General features: G+C 44.6%; 1 long non-coding RNA gene across 1 annotated transcript in view; it reads left to right on the top strand.

The window, feature by feature from the left end:
• Positions 1–2,362: 2,362 nt before the first annotated feature.
• The window catches only part of LOC137545030 (uncharacterized), a 41,628-nt gene continuing 31,853 nt past the window's right edge, over positions 2,363–12,137 (top strand). Inside the window, exon 1 of the long non-coding RNA XR_011025971.1 lies at positions 2,363–2,495. This is a non-coding gene — a long non-coding RNA (uncharacterized lncRNA). The remainder of the gene's footprint in view (positions 2,496–12,137) is intronic.

Here is a 12,137-nt window from a genome sequence, read left to right as displayed (position 1 = left end):
GTCTAAGGACGAGCCGGGGTTCGGCAACAGAGTATCAGAAATATCAAGGTACAAGATCAGAGTTCAGGAGGATAGTCAGGCAGGCAAAAAGTCATAACAGATAATCACAATCAAACTAGTACTTTAGCTATCAACAGAATCTAGCTAAGTGTAGGATTACAGCTCCAGCTGGTCCCGGCACACTTAAGGATCTGACTACAGGTCTGAGTGCTCCCACGTATGTGTTTGCAACGCCAGACACCAGGGAAATGACCAGCTAGCAGTATATATACACAAACATCTTCCAGCACCTCCCTAAGTGCTGGACCAATGAGGAGTGGAGCCAGAGTCAGCTGACCAGCCTGGTCAGCTGACTTACTTCTGACTGCTATATTTTCCCTGCCTGAGTGCGCCCGCGCGCGTCACTCTAAACCTGGACTATTTACGCGGTACTTCGCTACGCGTAAATTCGTAAGCATAGTTTTGAAACTTTACCTATGAACTACGATGCGTAGATGCGAACTACGATGCGTAAATTCGCACTGGCGTAGTTTCTGCTCATCCCTGAAGTTTGTTTTACCTCTTCCTTTACTTGTTTTTCTTCTTAACTTTCATAATACATTTTCCCCATCACAACAGTATGTTTATTGAAAAGATGAACAAAAGACAACCAGAAGTTGGATGAGCACATCCAAAACTACATTAAGTAAGGAGTGTGGAATTTTTCGCTTTGAAGCTGGTTGATTGCAGATAGTTAAATAATGTAAATTCTTTCACTCTAGAAACTTGACATTTGGAATGTGACATAACATAACATTTTCTATGGAATCTGTTAAAAACCATTTAATAAAAATATTGAAAAAAAAAAACATGCAAAAATCACATTGTTTACTGAATATATAACTCTTTTATATTAAAGCTGGTTTACTCCAGATAGCCAAATGATGAAAATGTTAAAATGTTAAATATGTTTGTTAAATGTGTTAAAAAAACTTTTATAAAAAGTAAGGAAACAGAACAGAAACATTAAAATAATAATAATCATAACATAAAAATTATAATAATGATTATAAAAGTAAAAAAAAAACAACAACAACAACAACACAGTTCTGTCTAACAAGTCAAAATTATTCCACCTTCTACCTCCAAACTCCAAACTTCTGCCTTTCAATCACTAAAACTCTCCCTGATCTGAACTCTACACAATTACTATTATTATTTACGGAAATGAGAAATAGATCACAGCGCTTGGGTTTTGACCTAATAGATAATGGGCTGCAAAGAGAAAATAGGCTGGCATTCCTAGGCCCATCAAAAATACAGACAGAGTGATAAAAGAACTCTTGCGCCTCAGCCAATGATAGCTAAAACCAATTTATTAAACAAACAGCGTGTGACAAAGATGGACCTCTAGATCCAAACAAGCAGGTCCACATAACACACATGCAGCATGTGACTAATCCTGCGACAGCTGGTTCAAATTGGCCCGCAGTTCTCCATCTGCACCGTGCAGTTTGGTCACCAATCAGGACACTGGGGCACGGCCGTTTTCATTTGATCTAAACGGGCCAATTTGAACCAGTGGTCGCAGGATTGGTCACATGCTGCATGTGTGTTATGTGGACCTGCTTGTTTGGATCTAGAGGTCCATCTTTGTCACACACTGTTTGTTTAATAAATTGGTTTTAGCTATCATTGGCTGAGGTGCAAGAGTTCTTTTATCACTCTACTATTATTATTTAGTATTTATATCGCACTGACATGGTGTGCAGCATCTTGTCACTTAACTGTCCCTCAGAGGTGTTTACAACATAATGGGCTCAATTCTGGTAGCTATGTGTGGTAAATATTTTTTGTAGGTAAAATACCTCATGAGGTATTTTCCTCTTCTTTTATCAATTCTGAAAGATTGTTCTCCATTTCCAAACATGAGGTAAAACATGAGGTAGATGCATATAGTGAGGTAAAACATGAGGTATTTCAGTGGTAAGCCTGCAGCAAATAAGTAATAGTCTTTAAAGGGGCACTATGGCGAAGAATTGTAAAATTTAAAATATGTGCAAACATATACAAAAAAGAGCTATGACTAAGGGCTGATTGTAAGGCTCCATACGCGTGAGCTATTTGTGCCATGTTCAGCAAAATTGGACTTTTATTGCATCGGTTGAGTTCATTTTTTCCAGAGTAAAATTAGCCATACATTATTTTTCTCCTATGTTGCTGTCACTTACAGCAGGTAGTAGAAATCTGACAGAAGCAACAGGTTTTGGACTAGTCCATCTCTTCATGGGGAATTCTCAGGGATTTATTTATTTTCAAAAGCACTTAGTGAATGGCAGTTGATCTGTCCAACTGCCAAAAAACTGTGTAGTGAGCAGGGAAAGCTAACCAGCATCATTCTTTAAATCCTTTTTAGGGAATATCTTTATAAAGAATAAACGCCTTGCTGAGAATCCCCTTTGAAGAGATGGACTAGTCCAAAACCTGTCACTTCTGTCAGATTTCTACTACCTACTGTAAGTGACAGCATTATAGGAGAAAAGTATTTTATGTCTCATTTTACTTCTTTGCACATATTTTACATTTTGCGTGCATTGCTATGGAAGCAGCACACATAACTAAGGGAAGGCACGCTCCTTACATGCTAAGTAAGGTGTGCATAGCCTGCGCTCCTGCACATAAAGCTGTGCCGCTATAGCAATCAAGCCCATGGTATTTGCTATAATTCAGCTTTAAGTATGCAACTGTGATTTCTCAGGATGCATCACTCCTGAATATGCAAATCATCTCTTTATACCCCTGGAAGCCAGGTTAACATCCAGAACCGCTGGTGTATAGTGAGCCTACAGCTAATACGTTTTACAGAACCACTTTAGTCCAGCATGCCTACGGATTTCTTTTTGGTCTCTATTAAGCACTTGAGGACTGCAGAGTTAAACCCCCTAAAGACTAGGGATGCTCATTTCCGAAATTCCGATCGGAATTTGCATTTCCGCATCGGAATGCGGAAATCGGTAATGCAAGTGTGTTAGGCGGATTTCCGCCGGAAATCGTGGAAATTCTGCCTGACTTTAACATCGATTTTCTCAAAAACTATAAGGTCTTTTTGAAAACTTTTTTTTGAATCTTGTTCACAAGATTCCGTTTAATAAACCCTGAAAATTTGGTGTTTCTAGGACTTACGCGGGATTTGCTATTAACCACTAAATTCGGCGGATTTTTACTGTAAAGTAAAATGCAGAAAATCTGCATCTGCCTATTTTCTGCAGTTATATTACATTAAAAATCCGCCGACTTTAGTGCTTAATAGCAAAGCCCCCGTAAGTCCTAGTAACACCAAATTTTTAGGGTTTATTAAACAGAATCTTCTGAACAAGATGCAAAATTTTTTTTCAAAAAGACCTTACAGTTTTTGAGAAAATCGATGTTAAAATCGGGTGGAATTTCCGCGATTTCCGGCGGAAATTCCGCATTGGAATGCGGAAATTGGTACCGGAAAGCGGAATCTGTAATTGGCAATGCCGGAATGCGGATTTACCGCGAAATCGGAATTTGGCATTTCCGACCATCCCTACTAAAGACCAGGCCATTTTTCTCCATATGGGCCACTGAAGCTTTAAGGCCTCGCTGCAGGACAACTCAGCACACAAGTGACCCCCCCACCCTTTTCTCCCCACCAACAGAGCTTTCTGTTGGTTGGGTCTAAGTGCTCCCCCAGTGTTTATTTTTTTAAATAAATATTTATGTTATCTGTTTTTCAATAAATTTCCCTATTTTTTTTTTAATTTACTTTCTATTCCCCCCTCCTTTCAGCCTATGAGAGACGATCGCTCTCCTGTCTCCAAGGTGGACAACCGAGTCACACGGCTGTCCCTGGTACAGCACTGCCTTAGATCGCAGCACTGTACAGCAATAAAAGACATAGGTTTAGCCATCTAAAAGTCTCCCAGGGGTGATCGCCTCTGGGAAACTAAAGGCGGAGCTCCGTCATCAGAGCGGGGATGCGCGTGATCTCCAGCAAACCACGCCCCAAGGACCCTATGCCGATCAGCGTTAGGAGGTCCTGGGGCTGCCGCCACCTCCACGCCCATTGGCGTGACGTGGTCGGCAAGTGGTTATTACTTCCCTAGTGGTTCTGTGTCACCATGAGCTGTCTGGTATTCCTTAGTGTCATGTTCTTGTCATTGGTTGTCTCATTATTGACACCCACTAGTAATTTAATATCCAGCTACTACACAGGTCTTACATGAATTATTTCATAGAAATGATGAGCAAAAATGTTCTTTGCGCATTAATTTTTGCGAAAATAAATATAAATAAATAAATATTCAACTTTTGAGCCACAAGGCCATTGACAATCATTCTATAATACTTACTGTATGTGTTTTTTATGGTTTTCCAGTTTCATAGGTATAGCATGATTGGCTCTCTGTGCCTGCCAAAGTGAAAGTAGAGCAGAAACTGCTTTCCCTGTCTATAGAAAAACATTCGTTTTTTTATTGACCATATTGCGAAAATACAATGTATTTTCTTGAAAATATTTTCGAAAGTGAAAATAACATTTTCGATGTGGAAATGACGTTGTGAAAAATTTGCAAATACCACTGTAGGTATTTTCATACAGTTTTCCAAAGGTTCTTCTAAGAAACCCCTCCTCATTGACTTCAAATCTTTAGCATTTTCCAAAACTTACAAAAAAAACCCATCATCTATGCATTCTTGCCTGCTCACACACCTTTTTTGAATCAAATTTATTGTTAACCCCCTAGGCGGTAACTCCAGTCAGGGTTTGAGTGGAAAAAGGAAGCCAGGAGTGGGAACTCCATGCCTGACTCAGGGTAGCCGCCAGGAGTTATGCAGAGACAGTGCAGTACAATGGCCATTTCAACTCACCTCCCTCGGGATCTAGAGGCCGACAGCCATTCTTCTTCCTGTCCTTGGAGGCTCTGGATCCCTCGGGTGTGACCGCTGTTTGTTGTCATGACGACAGACAGTGATTTTACTATAGGGTTACAGTGCCACCCAGAGGATGGAGGGAGAATGGATCCCAGCGAGGTGAGTAAGTGCAAGGGGTTGCCACAGATCTCAGTAATTTTTCCTGCTTTTAGATTCTAAAAAATGTGTCAAAAAAATAGCACCGGTTTTAGACCCTAAAATCCGGAAATAATCGGACTGCCAGGGAGGATAAACCCCCTGAATTTGAAATAACTGTGGGATTTTTCTTCTATGCAGCCGCTGCGATTATTTATCCTAACAATCGCAATCACGTCTCTTGGACAGAGAGATCTTTATACCGTGCCATAGCTCGCTGTATGACCTCCAAATAAATAGACAGTTATTTACCTTTTTATTTTTTTCCCAGCCAGTTTATTACAGCTGAGACATGCGAGGCTGAAAGATGATATAAATAAGAAGTGCTGGGATATGTGTGGCTTTGTGATGATGTGCCGTAAATCGATTGCAGGCTGACTTTTAATATCTCGTGATTTTTCAATATGCTTGAGAGTGAGGTGGAATTATTTATCCCTGTCTTTAAAAGCGCAGTCACTGCAAAAAGAAAAAAAAAAGGGAGAAAGAAAAGTAATGTCAGTAGCCCAAGATTACACTTGACTCAGCACATCGGATCGCGCGAACAAAAATGCCTCCGAGGAACCCATAAAATATCACTTCCTATCCGGCTGTAATTATATAAAGTTTACGGAGGAACTGTGTGACATTAATAATGTCCGCTGTAATTATTATGTACAATGTGACTGCCAAGCTGCTGGGCAATATTTAACACTGATGTGGCATGCGGTAATTTTTCTGCTAATGTGCAGTCATTTTTTTTACTCACAGTTCAGACGCGGTTTTTGTATTCGTCAAAAGGAGTGTTATTTTCAAGTAATTATGCATACAAAAACACTGTAGTTTGGGCAAAAAAGCTAAGTAAAATAGCTGCTGCTTCAGTTAAAGTGAACCAGAGATGAAAATAAACTAATGAGACTCTTAACCACTTGAGGACCCACCCTTTACCCCCCCTTAAGGACCAGCGCTGTTTAATGGGATCTGTGCTGGGTGGGCTCTGCAGCCCCCAGCACAGATCAGAGGGCACACAGAGCGATCAGACCGCCCCCCTTTTTTCCCCCCTATGGGGATGATGTGCAGGGGGGGTCTGATCGCTCCTGCCTGCAGGCATTTAGCGGGGGGGGGGGCACCTCAAAGCCCCCCTCCGCGGCGAAATTCCCCCCTCCCTCTCCTACCTGTCCCCTCCCCGGTGATCCGGGCTGCACAGGACGCTATCCGTCCTGTGCAGCCAGTGACAGGACGTCCCCTGTCACATGGCGGCGATCCCCGGCCGCTGATTGGCCGGGGATCACCGATCTGCCTTACGGCGCTGCTGCGCAGCAGCGCCGTACAATGTAAACAAAGCGGATTATTTCCGCTTGTGTTTACATTTAGCCTGCGAGCCGCCATCGGCGGCCTGCAGGCTATTCACGGAGCCCCCCGCCGTGAATTAACAGGAAGCAGCCGCTCGCGCGAGCGGCTGCTTCCTGATTAATCAGCCTGCAGCTGGCGACGCAGTACTGCGTCGCTGGTCCTGCAGCTGCCACTTTGCCGACGCACGGTATAAGCGTGCGGTCGGCAGGTGGTTAAAAATGACTCTTTTATCTCAAGGTTTTATTAAATGTTTAAACATTTGCAAAGCATATTTAATGTTTCATAGTCTCTGCTCAATTGCAGCGTCTCAACTGTCCCAGAGTGAAAATACATTAACTATTGGCCGTTTCATCATTTCCTTGCAGTCAGAAGCCCAGTTATCTGCTTAGGAAAGTGTTTTATAGCTGTAATTTGTTATCAGTGAACTGACTGGAGAAAAACAGTTCCATAGCTAATTATAAACTCTTTCAGGCAAGGAAAAAAGAAAAGGAGCACAGCATAAATGTCAGAATGCTTGCCACTGTACATACACATGTCTATCTCATCATGTCACATGTCATCTCTGGTACACTTTAACCACTTTATCCTCCACTACAGTATATCTACGTCCTCTGTGACTTCATCTAAGCCACAAGTCAGTAGATACAGTATACGTAGCAGAAGCAGTGCTGTGCAGGATTGGGCTTGCTCCTGACTGTGCACATTTCTACATTGATATTTAAAAAGTTTAGACCCTTAGGTAAATATTTACATGTTTTTTTTTTTATTGTAATGTTTTTTGCTTTTTTATATTAAACATTTTATTTGGGTCGTTTTGGGAGGGTGGGATGTAAACAATAGATTTATAATGTAAATGTGTGTTTGAGTTTTATTTTTTTTACTTTTTGTTATAAACTGTTCTAATCACCTTGCTTCGACACCATCGTCTCACAGACTGTGAGATCACTTGACTCTCCACACCGCAAACAGGATATAGACTTTCTCAGGCTTCTTCAATGTTTACGTTATTTATTCAGGAAACAGAAATACAGATAGATACATTCATCTCCTGGCAAAGCAGACTTCCATGTTGCGTTACAGCTGCTTGAGTATCTTCCTACTGAAGATACCCAGGTCTTCTTGTGTCTACTCTATGTTACAGCTAGACTACCTATGTACAGCATACATTATATCAGATTACAGAAAGGAATAACATGCTTAGAGGTCCAAGTCGGCCTTGCTAGCTAGTGCAGAAGGAAGAAGCAGAAGTGAGTTCTCCATTGCTCGCTCCAGATTTAATACCGACTAGGAAAGAGTTAAATATGACATCATCTTCGCCACCCCCTATATCAGTCTATTGGTGGACCCACTCGTGGTGTCATCATACCCGCCTACTCGATTAATAATCAATGAGGCATTTGACCTACATGCAGGACCGTGGATGTTTAGTAAACATGGCCAATGTTTTCTGTTCCTGTGGTTGAGGTCAGAGTAGTCCGATGGCCTTCTCTTAGGAACATGTTCTCAGTATCTGCGTGTATCCTCTGCTACACGCAGACCCTGAGATGCCTCTGCCTGCATCACAAAACCTCTATTTATTTTAAAGGCATACACTGCGGACAAGCCTTTTACATAAAACTCAGGCCAAGTAACTGAGGCCTACTTAAATTATAACACTTTTAGTTGTAGTTTTACTTATTGGCCACAAGATGGCAGCCATGAGTTTGTTTACATGACATCACTCTAAGCGTAACATACGCTTAGAGAGACGCATGGGGGACGCTACAGCCAGAAAAAGCGCAGCTTCCGAGAGAAGCTGTCGCTTTTTCAGCGGGAGAGAGGAATCAGTGATCGGGCACCATAGCCCGATTCACTGATTGCCTGGCTAACGAACCGCGGCAGAGAGCATGCGCGCACACGCGCGATCGGCTGCGGGAGCACGCATGGTTCCTGGACGTAGTTTCTACGTCCAGGAACTAAAATAGGTTAAAGTGTACCAGAGACGTCAACTATTAAATTTTTTTTACTTACTCTGGGTTTCCTCCAGCATCATAAGCACTGATGCGTCCCTCACCATCCTCCCGTGTGCCTACGCTATGCGGCAATCAGCTCCGGTATTCAGCTCATTGATGCAGCAGGGGGCATTCTGAGCATGTGCAGACCCCAGCTGACGTCACTGGTACGCTGATTGCTGCTTAATGGAGGCACGTGGGAGGACGGCGGGGGACGCATCCGTGCTTATGAGGCTGGAGGAATCCCCGGGTAAGTAAGAAATCTTTAGTAACTGACATCTCTGAGTTTCTTTAAGGGTGCGTACACACACACAATTTTGTTTGGCCAATCACTGACCCATTTTATCACCTCTCTGTAGTTGGATGGCCAACAGATTTTGAATACTATGAACAGATTGTGTAGGCAATTTATCATACTACATGGAAATGATGGATGTGACAAAATTGGCCAATCATTGGCCAATCAAAATTGGATGTGTGTACCAGGCTTAAGATTCCCATCTCCTCCTCGGTCACCAACTAATGCCTGCTCACCCCGAGTCAGTTTAAACTATTTCCCCTTTAGATACATAGACATGAAGTAAGGACTGGTGGACTCTGAGGCCTTCCATAAATTTGTGGCCATTGGGACAATTATTTCTCTAAAAAGGTGGTACCCAAACTGTACCGTGAAGTTGAGAGGCAAGTGGTGTCATCCCTGGCACACAGCGTTGGGTCAAGGGTCCACCTGACCACGGATGCCTGGTCTGCCAAGCACGGTCAGGGCAGTTACATAACTTACACAGCCCATTGGGTCAACCTGGTGAATGATGGCAAGCAGGGAGTGCGTGGCTGTGCAGCGGACCAACTTGTGACACCTTCACAGCTTGCAGGCAGGCCTCCTGTCACCTCCTCTCCTCCTGCTACATCCTCTTAGCTGTCGTCATCCTCCTCCTGCTTGGCTGAGTGGCAGTTCAACTCTACTGGTGCTGCGATCTCCTCTCCAGCTACACAGACCCATCTCCCCAGGGCCTATGCTGCATGCCAGGTACGACGGTGTCACGCCATCTTAGACATGTCTTGCCTCAAAGCGGAGAATCACGCTGGAGCAGCTCTCCTGGCTGCTCTTAACAAACAGGTGGATCAGCGGCTGTCTGACCCCGCACCAGCTGGAGATCGGCAACGTGGTGTGTGACAACAGCAGCAATCTCCTTTCCGCTTTGAATTTGGGAAAGCTGACACATGTACCCTGCATGGCACATGTGCTGAATCTAGTCATTCAAAGATTTGTTACAAAGTACCCAGGCTTAGAGGACGTCCTGCAGCAGGCCAGGAAGTTGTGTGGGCGTTTCAGGTGGTCTTACACGGCCATTGCACGTTTTGCGGACATTCAGCGGAGAAACAAGTTGCCGGTAAGACACGTGATATGTGATAGCCCGACTCACTGGAGTTCAAACCTGGTCATGTTCTCTCGCCTGCTAGAATAGGAGAAAGCCGTCACCCAGTACCTCTACAATTTTAGTAGAAGGACACAATCTGGGGAGATGGGGATGTTCTGGCCCAACAACTGGACACAAATGCGAAATGCATGCAGACTCATGCAGCCGTTTGAGGAGGTGACCAACCTGGTGAGTTGCAGTGAAGGCACCATCAGCGACTTGATCCCCTATGCTTACTTCCTGGAGCGTGCCATGCATAGAGTGGTGGATCAAGCTGTGGAGGAGCGTGAAGAGGAACAGTTATGGCAGGAACAGTTGTGGGAGCAATTTCCATCAGAATCAGATGTTTCCTCAACACCTGTGGCAGCACAGAGAGGGGAGGAGGAGGAAGAGTCCTGTGGGGAAGAGGAGTCAGACTCAGATGATGAGGAAGGTGTTTCTTTGGAGAAGGAGGAAGCGGCGGCAGAAGAACAACAACCCCAGCAGGCATTGCAGGCCGCTTGTGCTGCTCGACGTCCCCGTGGTATTGTTCGTGACTGGGGGGGAGGAGGACTTACCTGACATCACTGAGGAAGAGCAAGAGTAGATGGATAGTACGTCTGCATCCAACTTTGTGCAGATGTCATCTTTCATGCTGTCCAGCCTGTTGAGGGACCCACGTATAAAAAAACTCAAGGGGAATGAGTTGTACTGGGTGGCCACGCTACTAGACCCTCGGTATAGGCACAAAGTGGCGTACATGTTACCAACTCACCAGAAGGCTGAAAGGATGCAGCACATGCAGAACAAGCTGTCAACTATGCTTTACAATGCGTTTAAGGGTAATGTCACAGCACAACGCAATAAAGGTACCACTGCCAGTAATCCTCCTCCCATATCCACGCAGGCAAGGACAGGACACTCCAGCAATCTCATGGTGATGTTGGACATGCGGACATTCTTTAGTCCAACGCCTCGACTTAGCGCTTCCGGATCCACCCTCCACCAACACCTGGACCAGCAGGTAGCCGACTACCTGGCCTTTAGTGTGGATGTAGACACTCTGAGCAACGATGAACCCTTGGACTACTGGGTGCGCAGGCTTGACCTGTGGCCAGAGCTGTCCCAATTTGCCATCCAACTTCTGTCTTGCCCTGCCTCAAGCGTCCTGTCAGGAAGGACCTTCAGTGCAGCTGGAGGCATTGTCACTGAGAAGAGAAGTCGCCTAAGTCACAAAAGTGTTCAGTACCTCACCTTTATCAAAATGAATGAGGCATTGATCCCGGAGGGCTACTGCCCGCCCGAAGACTAAGTCAGTCCCCACACACAACATCTCTGCCTGCATGCTGTGTGACTGGCTGCCTGCCCCAAGACTAAGTCGCTTCCCACACAGCACCTCTGCCTGCAGGCCGCTTGACTGCCTCCTCCGTCACCACCAACAGGGTCCAGGACTCCAGGCAGATTCCAGAATTTTGTAGGCCGCTGCTAGCTGCTAGCAGCGGCCACTATAATAATTTTTCTGGTGCATGTACATGCCTGCCTAATTTTTCTGGCTGCACTGCGGCTGCAACAACAGAACAAAAGGCATGTACATGTGTCAATTCCCCTTCATGATCATTACCTTGCCACGGTGAAGGGGCTTGCGTATCACAATGAAGCAAAGACCGCCGGCCAGGGGCGTAGCTAGAAATGACTGGGCCCCATAGCAAAAAAAATTTATGTCCCCCCCCACGACCTTCCAACCCCACGGACTTCCCACCCAAACATTCCTCCACGACCCTCCACCCCAACATTCCCACACCCAGTATAAGTAGCCAGGTCTATAGGTGTCTTCAGAATAGGTGACCAGGGGTATAGATGTCCCCAGAACAGGTAGCCAGGGGTATATGTGCCCAGTATATGTAGCCAGGGGTATATGTGCCCAGTATATGTAGCCAGGGGTATATGTGCCCCGTATATGTAGGCAGGGGTATATGTGCCCAGTATATGTAGGCAGGGGTACAGGGCTGGTTCTAGACTGGCACATATGAGGGGGCAGTCAAAAATGGGTAGGGGGCAACATGTTCAAGGAAATTTTTTAAAATGGGCGTGGCCATGATGTCATGTGGGTGGGGCTAACTAATGTAGTTATACTAGCTAATGTACTTACATAAAAAAAAATATGATGTAAATGCACATAATGACAGACAGCATTTCCCCAGTAAATGCATGTAATGAGAGACAGCGTTTCCCCACTAAATGCACATAAGACAGCTTTTCACCAGTAAATGCACATAAGACAGCATTTCCCCATTAAATGCATGTAATAAGAGACAGCGTTTCCCCACTAAATGCACATAAGACAGCATTT

Source organism: Hyperolius riggenbachi, chromosome 2 (assembly GCF_040937935.1).
Source record: "Hyperolius riggenbachi isolate aHypRig1 chromosome 2, aHypRig1.pri, whole genome shotgun sequence".
Classification (NCBI taxonomy): domain Eukaryota; kingdom Metazoa; phylum Chordata; class Amphibia; order Anura; family Hyperoliidae; genus Hyperolius; species Hyperolius riggenbachi.
Note: the sequence above shows the minus strand (reverse complement) of the source record. Positions and strands in the feature narration are given on the sequence as shown.